The sequence below is a fragment of the Benincasa hispida genome, chromosome 7 (assembly GCF_027475165.1).
Source record: "Benincasa hispida cultivar pf3 chromosome 7, pf3_genome.v1.1, whole genome shotgun sequence".
Lineage (NCBI taxonomy): Eukaryota > Viridiplantae > Streptophyta > Magnoliopsida > Cucurbitales > Cucurbitaceae > Benincasa > Benincasa hispida.
Window position 1 is genome coordinate 60,894,959 of NC_143484.1, and position 15,242 is coordinate 60,910,200.

The following is a 15,242-nucleotide window of genomic DNA, read 5'->3' on the forward strand; positions in this document are numbered from 1 at the left end:
CTACTAGCTCGTAAAATATTACACATTGGATTAGAATATTGAGTGAATTTGAAGTATTCAAATTCAATTTAGGATTTTAATTTGAAGTGTTCAATTTCAATTTATTGTTTGTACAATTTTATTTGATATAATTAACGTTTAATTTTGTTGAAACTAAACATAATTAGAGAGTTCAAAATATTTAAATATTGATTTAAATATTGAAAACATGAATAGGGATTCATGTTTGAATTAGCTGTTTAATTAATTTAATATTTCATATTAAATTATTAATGGATAAATTAATTAATTGAATTTGTTTAATTAATTATTTAAATTAAATTATTTCAAAACTAAGAATTTTGGAAATTGAATTTGAAAGTTGAGAATTTAAAATGGTCTTAAATTATCATAGTGGAATTATCCAACATTTGATGGATTAATCTTAATTTCAACACCTAGCCCACTATATTAATGTCATTTGAAGTGTCAAATGGCTGAAGGACTTAATGCTTGCATGTTTATGTTAAATAAATACTTCAATTTTCAAAATTGAACTTGTCCTTGCATGCTAAATTTTTGAAAATTCTGAGAATTTGTGAAATTCTCTCAAACTCTCTCGGCTGAGAATAGTAGAGAAGACTCTCGTGGTGATCTATTAAGGATTTGAAGGTTAAATTCGTAGAGTACAATAAGGATCAAGATGGAATCTACAAAGGTATACATACTTGAAACCTTTTTACTTGAAAACGGTTTTTGCATGTTTTAAATTCAAATTAAGTGTAATTAGATTGCTTAATGATTTTATTTGCTTCCGCTTTATGTATGTTTATTCTATCAATAGGTATCAGAGCATGATTTAAACACTCAATTAATGTTAATTTGAGTTTGGTGGGTGAATTTCTAGCAATGCATGTTTGATGACTGATATGATTTTTAATTCAACTTTGGCATTAGAATTCTCTTTGATTCAATTGTTAAATTTATAATTGGCTCTTGGTTGATGAGCCTTAATGTATGTGCAAGGGTCTGTAATTTTATTGCAATCAATAGAGTTGAAAATAGGCTGTAATTGAAAATTGAAGCAAGTTCAACTGGAAAATCTGGAGAAGAAGCCACTGTCAGGCAGTGTCGCGACGATGCCCAGATAGCGTTGCAATGCTGTTCTTCATGAAATCGAGGCGTTGCAATGCTGGGATGGAGCGTTACGACACTGCTCATCCTAGCCCAGAATTGCTCGTGTCCATGAATTGGTTCGCGGGAGCGGTCCGGTTCGATAGCTCGGTGGCCTAGGGTCCGGTTCAACTCTCAATGGACCAGTTTAGACTTCTTTGAAGCTTTGGAAGGCCGGTTCGAGTGATTCGAGTCAGTTCAAGCGGTCCAGAGGCAACTTCAAGTTGTCTTTTATTTAATTTTGTTATAAAATTGTTTAGTGCTTGCTTAGGATGCCAAAGTTGATCCATATCAGTGTTGTTTAAATATTTTATGCATGTGATGTATGTTATATTTAAATTAAACATGTATGTGCATATTGTATGTCATGTAGATTTAAAATCCTAACATAGGAAAGCATGTTTCATGCATTGATATATGTTATAAAATTGGTTGTAATGTACATAGTATGCATGAATAGGGTAAATAAGATTAATATAATTGTTATATTAATGAGTGGAATACTTAAGTTTTTGTTATAGTATGTCTATATTTTTATAAGAGTAAAATGAATTAGACATTTAAAATCTATAACAAAGATAAATTACATGCTCACTTAGGTGTAATGACAACTTGTTTTAATAGTTAAAATAAGTCATTATCTTATAAAACACGGTTACTGAAGGAACTCTTTTGATAGAGAACCTATGAACGAAAGTGGATTGTCCAAATCTCATTTCAATTGAAACAAACATTTAATGTCAACAATACAAATTATGCATAAAACTAAATTACAACATGCTTTCTAACAAAGAAACAAGGTTTAAGAGATTATATCTTTGAAGAACTTTTCTTCAAGTAAATCCTTCCAACTAACTTGTTCACGAACGCGTCGAACAAGCACGAACTCTCCTTGAACAAGCAGTAACCAAACTCAAACCAAAAGGTAGAGGACACTACCACTTAATTACCTTGGTATTCTCGGTGTGAGAACCCAGGAGTGGTGGGCTCTGGCTATTTTGGTTAGAGGAAGTTTGTTCTTTGGAGGAGGAAGACGAATGGAAGAGGAAAAACTCTATCGCATAGATGAACTCTTCAATCGTGTAGTAAATTGAGTCTATCGCATAAGCTTTCAAGAAAATCGTGTAGAAGATCTCAATTGTGTACCGCTTGTCTTCTGAATAATAAAATCATATTTTGTTTTATTCCATTTTGCCATAAAACTGATTAACTTCCCACTAAAGTGGTTAGAGAGAAAAAAAGGGATAATTATCCAATAATTAATAATTATAAATAAATATGATAACCAACTTATCATATTATATTTATAACCTATAGTTTTAATATTGCATCACATACCATATAAACTATAGTTCTTTTTCTCTATTTTATGGAATTTAATATAAATCATATTTATATTAAATTTAACAACTATGACTCCTAGGCTCACGGGAATTCACCATAGCACCATTATTATCACAATAAAGTGTGATGGGCCTTGACATGTCTGGAACAACTTCCAAATCAGTCAGGAATTTCCTGAGCTAAATGACCTCCTTAGCAACTTCACAAGCCGCTACATACTCAACCTTCATGGTGGAGTTTGTGATGCACCTCTACTTGGTGCTTCGTCATACTACAGCCCCTTCGTTAAGAGTGAACACTGATCCTGAACTGGATTTCCGAGAATCCCTATTAGTTTGAAAATCAGAGTCCGTGTATCCTGTAAGGATCAAATCCTTAGAACCATACACAAGCATGTTCCCTCATTCTCCAAAGATACTTAAGGATGTTCTTGACGGTTGTCCAGTGATCATATCCTGGATTAGATTAATATCTACTGACTATCCCCACTACATAGCAGATATCAGGTCTAGTACATAACATCACATACATTAAACTGCCCACAGCAGATGCATAGGGGACCCATCTCATTTCCTCAACCTCTTGAGGTGTCTTAGGTCATTGTTCCTTAGACAAAGTAACTCCGTGTTTGAAAGGCAATAGGCCCCTCTTGGAGTTCTACATCAAATATTTGATCAACATCTTGTCAATATACGATGCTTGAGACAGTGCTAGCATTTTGTTCTTTCGATCCCAAAAGATCTGTATACAAAGAAAAAATCGAGTCTCTCCTAAATATTTCATTTGGAATTGGGTCGCTAGCCAGTTCTTTGTTGGGAATGTCATAGAACTCGCAGTTCGTGTTAAACATTCTATTTATCAATAATAATGACTTGTTTATTTTGTATCTTATTATGAAAATCCAATAAACATATCCATGGCTATAATTTGAATACTGTAACTTTATGTAGTGACATAAACAGGATCAAGTTGACAGTATATAGCCTAAATGGTATAATAAGTATATGGATGAAATTGGGTATCTAATCCTGGTAACATTATTGGATGCGGCCCACTTTATAGTTGTTATAAGAAGTTGTAAAGTGCTACAAATGATGTGATCCAAAAATCGTTCATGTTGAACATGTGAGTGGGATCATCCTATGCAATGAGCTTGCATATAGAGTGGACCATAAAAATAGTAACTTTTCTTTATAAAGACCGTTTACTGTTAAAACTGACTATTTCATTTATCAAATAACCTAGGTTAACTCGATCTTAATCCTGAGCTAGCTATGAACTCCTGTTTGTTCGAGATTATCCTTTGATCTGCAAACAATGAGAGTAATCCAATAGCACTGCTCAATAAGCTTCCCATTTTGGGGATAAGACCGGATGAATAGTTGGGGATATAGCCTTGCAAGATGGAATTCACTCCTACCCGATTTAGGGTTAGTAGATAGGTTGTTCTCTTAAGTACTGATTCCAGGTTTTGAACAATCGGGGTCCCACCTTCTCATAATAGAGAAAGGATTTGATTCATAGAGATTATGAATCAGAATTATTCATTAGAGGGTCAGTAGGTACTTAAGAAACAAGATGTATTCACAGGGGTAAAACAGTAGTTTTGACCTAGCTGTGAATACGAATAATCTGTGAAGGATCGACTTACTGATTATGGTTATGAAGTGAACGTAATATATCTACAGTGAGGGGGAGTTCAACTATGGACTATAGTGGAGTGTCCCATTAGTTAACGAATGGGGGTTAGATCGGATAATGAGTTTAGCCGATTAATCTCGAATCGTTCGAGCTCATGATCTGTAGGTCCGCAAGGTTCCCTTACTAGCTTGTAAATGGTTAAGCTTTAGAGTGCTTGAGAAATTAATTTGAAACGTTCAAATTAAATGGAATAGGAGAATATATATTTAAATATGATTTAAATATATGAAGATGATTATTGTGCAAAAATTAATTTAATATTTGATATTAAATTAATTAATATTTTAATTTATGAAATTAACTTTAGAAATATGATTTTTCAGTTTTAAAAATCAAAATGGTTTTTAAAACAAAATTTTGGTTTTAAAGAAAAATTGGAAAATTAGTTTGCATGCACAAAATGGAAAAACTTGATTTTCCAATATCATCTTCTTCATGCTCATACAAAGCCCACTTCCTCTTCTTCATTAAAACTCTAAGCATGAGCTGCAAGTCATGTATATATCTTCTTTGCATGTTCATTTGTAATAAATAAAGAAGATTGGAATGAATTGAAGGCATGTATTACACAGAAATTTCGAGAGAAAATTTCAACTGGAAGAAAGGGTTCTTTGGAAGTGTGCTGCTGTGTGCTTTTCTCTGTTATTCATCACTTCAAGTTGTTCTTGAGTCCCACAACTCGGTCTAAAGCTCCAAGAGGATAGTGAGGAAGATCTTGAGGTGGTTCACGGTGATCTTTAGTGAAGACTGTTGTTGTTTGATCAAGTTCTTCAAGAGTTCTACAAAGGTATGATCTAAAAACCGTCTTATTTAGATGAGCATGCTATAGTTTCTACCAAAATTAGTGAATTTAAATGCTTATGGATCCTTGATACTTTCGCTGCATGTTTTCTTACTCTAACATTCTTAACTGAAGCCAGTAAGCCTACATCATTCCTAATGAGTAGGATATCATCTACATACAATACTAAGAAAACTACTGAACTGTTGATGATCTTCTTGTAGACATAAGACTCATCAATGTTCTGATAAAAGCCATAAGACTTGATCGTAGTATCAAACCTTATATTCCAAGATCGAGATGCCTGTTTTAGTCCATAAATGGACCGATTCAACTTGCAAACCTTATGCTCTTGACCTTGGACTATGAATCCCTTGGGCTACATCATATAAATGGTCTTCTTAAGACTGTCATTCAGAAAAAAAAAAAAAATTGACATCCATTTACCATATCTCATAATCATGATATGAGGAAATGGATATGATGATCCAAATAGACTTTAGCATGGCAACAGGTGAGAAAGTCTCTTCATAGTTGACTCCCTCTACCTAGGTATAACCCTTTGCCACCAGTCTAACCTTGGAGGTTTGTACATTCCCATCAGTACCCCATTTCCTCTTGTAAATCCATTTGCAACTTATAGGTTTAACCCCATCAGTTTGATCTACAAGATCTCAAATAGAATTAAAGTACATAGACTCCATTTCGAAATCCATGGCTTTGATCCATTCATCTCTATCAACATCCTCCATTGCCTTCTTATAAGATAGTGGATCCTCAACCTCGTCATTAACTACCATAGCTAGGATTTTAGTTAAACCCATATAGCGAATAGGTGGGTTTGCAACGCTCCCACTACATTGAGGTTCCCTCAACACTTGAGATGTATTTGACCTACTAGATGAACCTAGTTCAACAACTCTTGTTGAGGTAAAAGGTTCTTCAACAACTCTTATTGAAGATTCAGTAGTTTCTTTGGAAAGTTCATTCAACTCGATCTTGCTTCTAGGTCTGTGCTCCCTTATATGATCATCTTCAAGAAAAGTAGAATTTGTCGATACAAACACTTTGTTTTCTTTAGGATCATAAAAATAACCTCCTTTCGTTCCCTTGGGGTAGCCTACAAATAGGCATAACCTTGAACGTGGTTTCAGTTTCTTAGGATTAGCCTCAAGCATATATGCTGGAAAACCCCAAATCCTGAAATGACGTAAATTAGGTTTACGACCATTCCATAACTCCAAAGGTGTTCTGGTAACACTCTTTGTAACACCCCGCACATTTTTTTAGTAATAATGTAATTTCAGTAACTTTATTATTTGGAATTTCAGTAATTGTTATTAGTTGGAGGGCATTTTTGGAATTTTGGACTTCAAATGTAAGTGCAGGAATTTAATTGTTGGCGTGAAATTATTCAAACTGAAAATTAATGGCAGGAATTAATTTTCTTTTGAAACGAAAAGGAATTTAATGGTATAAACGAAAAGGAATTAAATGTAATTATATTTAATTCTTTTTTTGTTTTATTATTATTATTATTGTTGTTGTTTTTTTTAATAAAAAATCAAACCCCACCCCCATTTCTTTCCTCACGCACCCACCGGTACCCTCCCCCCTTCAATTTCTTCTTCCTCCAACCGAGACCCTAGCCGCCGTCCAAAGCCCGCCGCGTCAGTTTCTTCTTCATGAATCGATTTGGGTAAGATTTCTGTCGTTTGGATTGTTTTCGGTTGATTCTTGAATACTCATTTACTTTTGGCATCAATTGGTTGATACCCATTGTGTTTCAACTTTGGATTCAAGTTTGTGAAGGTATTGAGGTGTTGTTCAGTGAAGTTGGAGTTTGTTTTAGCGAGTTTTGGTAAGTTTTATGCTTTAATGACCCTCTTGTGGATTAATTTTGGTTGTTGAGAAATTTTGGTAAAGTCATTTGGAAGTGATTTTTTTGACAAAGCTACATATGGATAATTTATTTGAGACATTGGTAGTGAAGTATGTATTTGATTCAAGTTTTAATCATGTAAGCCTAATTTCAAATTATAATTAGGGGGTTGATTCAAGAATTTCATTCAAGATGAAGAAGAGTTTGATTTACTAATTATTTGGACTTAAAATTGGAGGTTTGGAAGGTGAATTCGAATTGGACCACACCTTAGGTAAGGTTATCTGAAAATATTTTGTAATATTTGGGTGTTTGGAGTTTGGCCTTAACTATTAATTTTAAAGCTTGGTTTATGTTTAGGCTTGATTAAGGATTCAAGAATTTCACAAAGATTCAATTGCTTTTTTGTTCGACCTAATATCAAGGTAAGTAATCTTACTACTGGAACTGCCCACAGGCCAGGCATTAGATGTATGCTAGCATGTTAAATGAAGGTTATGGCAGAATGACAACATGAAAGATTGATAGTATAATGTGATTAAAGTATGTTCTGTTACGAGATCCGAATTATTTATTTATACACATAGACACTTGAATGTTAGTATGAGATGGTATGTGCTTCCATGGTTGTATTTGATCTGATGATGTTGAGGTATACATGTATGTTGTAGAACCATGATGTTGAGGTATATGTGTATGTTGTAGAGCCATGATGTTGAGGTTTATATGTATGTCATAGATTCGTACAGTGATGATTATGATGTTGAAACTGTGCAAATGTCCTTACTGATTAGTTAGATGCCCATTAGATTTTGTGTTTACTTCGGGATTCACCAGTTTTTATTTCCTTCGGGATTGACCAGTTTGTGTTTCCTTCGGGATTCACCAGTTTGTGCTTCCTTCGGGATCGATCAGTTTGTGCTTCCTTCGGGATTGACCAGTTTGTGCTTCCTTCGGGATTCACCAGTTTATGTCTCCTTTGGGATTCATCAGTTTGTATCTCCTTCGGGATTCACCAGAGGTAGTGGGCATACTTAACTACAATAGGATAGGACTCAGTCTCCTTCTTATTTCATGTGCATATGTGTCCCATGAGGACTAGAGTAGTTATATGTTTCACCAGAGGTGGGTATCTAGAGGACATAGATGTCCAGCCTGACCCTAGTAGTGGGGTTACTTACTGAGTATTTTATACTCATTCTTTCTCATGTTGTTGTTTCAGGTAAGGGTAGAGATGCACTGGCGATGGACAAGCAAAATTCGTGATCGAGCCACTGGGACTAGTTTTTTAAGAATCGTTTTTTAGACTTATTTATTATCCTTTATGATTTATGGGTACCCTATTATTGTTTTAATATTTGAAATTAATGAAAGTCTTTTAAACTTACCTTATTTAATTAGCATTTATTTCACCATAACCGAGTGTCGTTTTGAGTTCCATGCATGCCTGTATTTAGTAACGGCCTAACTTAAGTCCTAGGGGGTCAGGTCGTTACACTCTTGGAGAGAACACAATTCAAGATATAAGTTGTAGTCTCCTTTGCATAACCCCAAAACGAGTCAGGTAAGGAAGCGTAACTCATCATAGACCGAACCATGCCTAGTAAGGTTCGATTTCTCCTCTCTGATACACCATCTGGCCGAGGTGTATCAAGTGCTGAGAGTTGGGATACTATTCCATGTCTATTATATAGTTCCAGAAATCAGAATCCAAAAACTCTCCACCTCGATCAGATCGAAGTGTTTTAATCATTCTATTAAATGTGTTTTCAACTTCAGCTTTGAATTCCTTGAACTTTTCAAAGGACTCAGACTTATGTTGCATTAAATAAACGTACTCATACCTTGAATAATCACTAGTGAAAGAGATGAAATATTCATAACCTCCCATGGCTTGTACATTCATCGGACCACAAAGGTCTGAATGCACCAGCTCTAAAGGCTCTTTGGCCCTATAACCTTTTCCAGTAAAAGGTCTTTTGGTCATTTTGCCTTCAAGGCATGACTCACACACAGGTAAAGAATTTTCTTCTAACTAGCTTAGAAGTCCATTCTTCACCAACTTCTCAATCCTATTGAGATTAATGTGTCATAACCTTACTAAAGTTGGGCATTTTCTTTAGGAAAAAATTTAAGTCATTTATTTTGAGTTACGACGGTTTTAAACATCTCTATGTTATGGAGGGCATTTGTTGCTAACGGCCTTAACACATATAAATTACTTTCCAGTTGTGCAGAACAAATATCAACACCATTTTTCGAAATAAACACTTTATTACAGAAAAATTTATTTGATAATTACATTCAAGCAAAGACTTTACAGAAATTAAGTTCCTCTTTAACTCAGGAACTACATATACATCATTCAGAATGATAAATTTATTTTGTAAAGTCAACTGGAGACCTCCCACTGCCACAGCTGAGATTATGTGTCCGGTTTCAACTCGCATCGTCATCTCACCAGCATCAAGCTACCGCCAAGAACTAATTCCCTGAAATGAAGAACAAACATGGTTAGTGACCCAGAGTCAATAATCCAAGCAGAATCATCATTCTCCACTAAACAAGTTTTCAAAACTAGTAAATCGTATTTACCTTGTTTGGCCTTCTTCTCCTCAATCAAATATCTTGGGTAGTTTTGCTTCCAGTGCCCATCCTGGTTGCACTGGGAATATTTTCCTTGTCAACCCTCACTGGTTACCTACCGCCAAGAATTATACCTCTGGAACATTTCGAGCAGTGGTAGGAGGTGGAATAGGAGGACACTCTTCCATAAGGACGAATCTTAGGTCATTGATGATTAGTATCGTGTTAATGGTGTTTTTCCAACTAGTGTAACTTTCACAGTCAGTTTATCGATGGCAAGTAAAGAAAGAGTAGCGGTAGCCGTATTAAAATTGCTGAAAAATGAACAAACTTAATAAGTCTACTTGCATTAAACCACTTTAAAACCAATCAAGTTTTAGCAAAATAGTTTTAGTGTACCCTAAGTGACATCTATTTTGCAATGATGCTTTAGTGAGGCAGGACAAAAGTCATCGTAGGGTGATCAAGTGCCCCTTCATTGAAATGAGACAATCACAACCATTAGACATAAACAACTCCTTGTAACTGAATCTAATAGTCACTATTGTTCAGTCTAGAATTTGTTAACATCCTTAACAATTCTGTGTTAGTGCAATCTCTCATTTTAGGCTCTAGAGTCCCGCCCTAATGAGCCAACCTTAGGGAAAATCCGATTAGGACAAGAAACTAAAGCAACCTTATCCATTTCTGGAGATCAAATAAAGAATTGTGCAGAACTGCCATCCATTATGGGGACACTCCCAAGGTGCTATGAGGCGATGCACAAAAATTTTATCCAACCTAATGAGAGAGACCGAGGGATATGTTGTCACACGTCCTGCTCCCACTTACTATGAACATTCTCTCCATTCACCTTAGTATTGACCTATTCAAATTCCACCTGTAGGGGGACACTCCAGAGGTGCCTCGAGGCCGATGATAGATCTCACTGTGTGAACTTTTAGGGAGAAATATGTAAAGGTGAAGTATCTGTTGGGATTAATGTCCTAATTCTCTCGGAGTCTCGTTGTTTGTAATTATACACATTGTTTTATGAATAAAATAACTGTTATTTCATTTTGGCATTTATTCATATCTAATAAACAAAGCTCCATGGTTATATTATGTAAACTTAGGCATGTATATGAGATATACAAGTGGATCATGCCTTAAGTGATAACCTAGATAGGTTTGTAGTATAAGGATTAAGGTGGGATACCTGATCCTAGTGACACTACGAATACGACCCACTTTGTAGAGGTTTGTAAGTATTGTAAACTACTATAGATGGTAGATCCTGACCATTCATGTAGAGACATGCGAGCGGGGGTGTCCTATACAAAAAGTTTGTATAAGACCGGACTACGAGATGACTAGACTCTGTATATAACGTCGCTGACACTGGAGACTTACATCTCACCTAAACGACCATAGTTGACACGACCTCAATCCTGAGTGTTTCGGGAACTCCTGCCTTTGAAGGCGGTCCTTTGATTAGTATGGGTGAGAGAGTGGCTAGATTTCCAACTCAACATGCCTACCTTTTTGGGGACTTGTCTGATTTGGGATCTGGGAACTCAATTACACAAGATGGAATTCACTCCTTTCCCGAAGCAGGGGTAAGTAGATAGATAGCTCTATTAAGGGCTAATCCCAGGGCTTGAACGATGTGGCGCTACACACCTTCTCATGGCTCGAGAGAGATTCATTGTAGTGCGACACAACTGTGTCTATCACAAGCGTTCGTACAAACTGTACAAACTGTTTCCATTCCCAGATAATTCTCATAGATAGTTGTCAAGTAAATTAGATTTACTTAGTGACAGCTTGAAGTTAGTTAAACGATCGTGGAGTGTTCTTATACGATAGACACTCAGCTAAACGATCGCATAGCTTGTGCTAGACGATCGCATAACTTTTCTAAACGATTGGGCATCGACCTATACGATAGGTTGTTCCATCTCTCACTTGCTTAATCATTTACACGATTGTTCCTCCTCCCATTTTCTACCTCAAATCAAGTCCACACAGAGCCCACTCTTGGGATTCTCACACCGAGAATACTAAGGTAACCTTCTTGGTCGTGTCTTACTCAACTCGACACAGTCGAGGTTCTGTGGAGGCTGTTCGTGGTGTTCAAGGTGTTCATGACCTTGTCGATCGCTTAGTTCGAGTGTGCGGTGATCGTGCAGTGTAGCGATCGTGTTAGACAAACGTTCGTGTGTTGCTGTGTTGCTGTGATCGAGCGTTCGTGATCAATGAGTCTATAAAGGTTTGTTGATTCTTTCCTTGATCTATAGTAAACCGTGCTGTAATTTCTATTTTATACATAACCGTTCATTTCCGTTTATGATTGTAACTGTAATGTTCATATACGATTGAAAATTTAGAAAAATCCTCTGCTGATCATGGAAATCCTCGTGCTCGATTTCCTTCAATATCATAAACCCTATTTACCTCCCACTGAATGTTCTACCTAGGGTTCATTAGCTTAGAAAATCCGACTATTGCTTTTAACTAAGTGGTTTGTTTAATTTTCTAAAAAATAACACTTGCTTTTGATGATTAAACAACTTTGATTCAAGTCTTATTAAACTCTTTAACAGACTTTCATCAAATTTGTATGCATGTAACAAATCTATCTAATTCACCTTTTCAGGTAGGGGTGCGACTTTTCCATCGTCTTAAATACCCCAACTGATGGACCAGAACCAGCCTTAGCCAAAAGGTCCCTTATAGATACATTTGTTACATATTTAATCTTTTATTAGAATGAATTTAATCCTATCAAACTAATTTAAAGGATTAAACTTAGATTTCTAATCTTATTAGAAATGTGTTCTTAGGTCTATCTCAATCAAATTTTAAAACACTTCTAAAAATTGACTAAAGCTTAAGGTGTGCATGCAACTCTTTGTTATTGATTTTAATTCTAATTTCATTAATTATAACTTTTACAAAAAATGAAACAATTAAAATCATTCCACATTGCTAGCTAGACATACATAAGTTATTTATAACACTTAAGTAATGTCATGCTTCATGCAATGAACATTCATTACAAATATATAACTTTTATATAATCTAGTAATGAACTAAGCATACAACCTATACATACATACAACTTTATATTATAACATTTATAATATAGATGATGCATGGATATGCTATAATACATGCATATATTATAACTTTTATATCATATGATGCATGAGCATGCTTTAATGTAATTTAATCATGCATACTAATGTATTATAACATTTATAATGTAAAATGATGCAATATGGTGGGTTTTAAAACTATATGATATACATTATGGCATATAAAATAAAAATACATTATGACATATAAAATAAACATACATCACATGCATATTTAAATTGAAGTTGAGGGGCCAGGATAGTATATCTCAAAACCGGAAAAATAAAGGCTAATCTATTACAAAAGTTTGAGTCTTCCAGTTCGAGCAGGTGAACCGGGTCTTGAACTGCCCGCCTTGAAACCTTGTCACTTGATTGTGTAGCAAAGCTTCTGATCGTCGAGCGACGAGCGTCGAGTGTAAACGATCACATAGCTTTGGACTATGCGATGAGTGAAAGTCCACGCGATCGTGCAACACGCTTCGAGTAACGCATGCCATGCAATCGTGTAACTAAAGACTATGCGATGAGCATGATAGTCTACACGATCGAGTAGCGTGCACCAAGTATCGTATACTATGCGATCGTGTAGCTATTGACTATGTGATGAGCATGATAGTCTACATGATCGTTTAGCACACATGCCTTGCATCAAGTATCAAATATCGCACGATCATTTACCCCTCGAGAGCCTATGCGATCATGCAGCTAATTCAACATGATTGAGTAAGCACTTTACATGATCGTGTAGCATTAGCTATTTGATTGTTTAGCAGATGCTACGCGATCGTATAGAAAAATCTACACGAACACATAGCCAAATCTAAATGATCGTCTAGCTTAAGCTACACGATGCGACCATCGTTTCGTCTTCTCCAGTGAAACAGACTACAACTCTTGCGTTTGCTGCTTCACGAACGACTCAAAACTCTAAACGAATACAAAGTCAATTGCAAGGTTTAATCCCAAAAACACAGGGGCCCTTACAAATTAACTTTTGTAACGTAAAAAGAAAGCCATAAACCAAGACAACTATCCCAAAATTATCCATCAACAACATCCACATACATTTAACAGTTAAATGCAATGCATAAGTAAAACCTACCAAACTGTAAATGAATTCAATACAGAAAATGGAATTTGAAAATCAGAACACAACCTAGCTCTGGTACCATTTGAAGGAATTCTTTTGACAAAGAACCTATGAGCGAAAGCATATCATCCTAATCCTATTTTGATTGAAACAAACATTTATAGTCCTAATCCTATTTTGATTGAAACAAACATTTATAGTCAACAATACAAATTATGCATAAAACTAAACTACAACATGCTTTCTAACAAAGAAACAAGGTTTAAGAGATTATAACTTTGAAGAACTTTTCTTCAAGTAAATCCTTCGAACTAACTTGTTCACGAACAACATGAACTCTCCTCGAACAAGCAGCAACAAAACTCGAACCAAAAGGTAGAGGACACTACCACTTAGTTACCTTGGTATTCTCGGTGTGAGAACCCAGGAGTGGTAGGCTCTGACTATTTTGGTTAGAGGGAGTTTGTTCTTTGAAGGAGGAAGACGAATGGAAGAGGAAAAACTCTATCGCATAGATGAACTCTCCAATCATGTACTAAACTGAGTCTATCACATAGGCTCTCAAGCAAATCGTATAGAAGATCTCAATTGTGTAACACTTATCTTCTGGAATAATAAAATCATAATTTGTTTTATTCCATTTTACCATAAAATCGATTAACTACCCATTAAACTGGTTAGAGAGAAAAGGGGGATAATTATCAAATAATTAATAATTATAAATAAATATGATAACCAACTTATCATGTTATATTTATAACCTATAGTTTTAATATTGCATCACATGCTATATTAAAACTATAGTTCTTTTTCTCTATTTTATGGCATTTAATATAAATCATATTTATATTGAATTTAAAAACTATGAATCTTATTCATAGAAAATATATTTCAATCATATTCAAATATTTATTCTTCCAATCAAAATATAATGTATCAAATAAATTATGTCAATTATATCATATATAATTGAATCAAATATAATTAAATTCCCTCTTATTAATTTGAACATTTCAAAGTAACCCAAAACTGATTCTCAACTAAATCCATTGAGTTACCAAAGGGACCTTATAGACTTGTAGCTTGAAGATCTAATGGTACGTGAATAATTGGTTAAACTCTTTAATCACATTATCCACCATTCATTAACTGTTGGGTGCTCCACTAAAGACCGACAGTTGCACTCTTCGTACTATAGATATATTTTCGTGTCCATTGGATATAACCAATCAACAGTACGATGACCCTTCACAAATTGCTCGTAAGTACAGCTGGGCCAAATTATCGTTTTGCCCATGTAGTTACATCTAACTTCTTAAGTACCATTGATCTCTCTAATGAATATAGATCATAGTCCCACTATGACTAAATCTCTCTCTGGCCAAGAGAGGGTATGGCGTCACATTGTTCAAGACCCAGAATCAGTCCTTAAGGGAGCAATTTATCTACTTCACCTGCTTCGGGGAAGGAGTGAATTCCATTTTCTGTAGCTGAGTTCCCAGCTCTACAATCAGACAAATCCTCAAAATGGTAGGCTTGTTGAGTCGGTGATTTGGCCATTCCCACCCATACAAATCAAAGGAC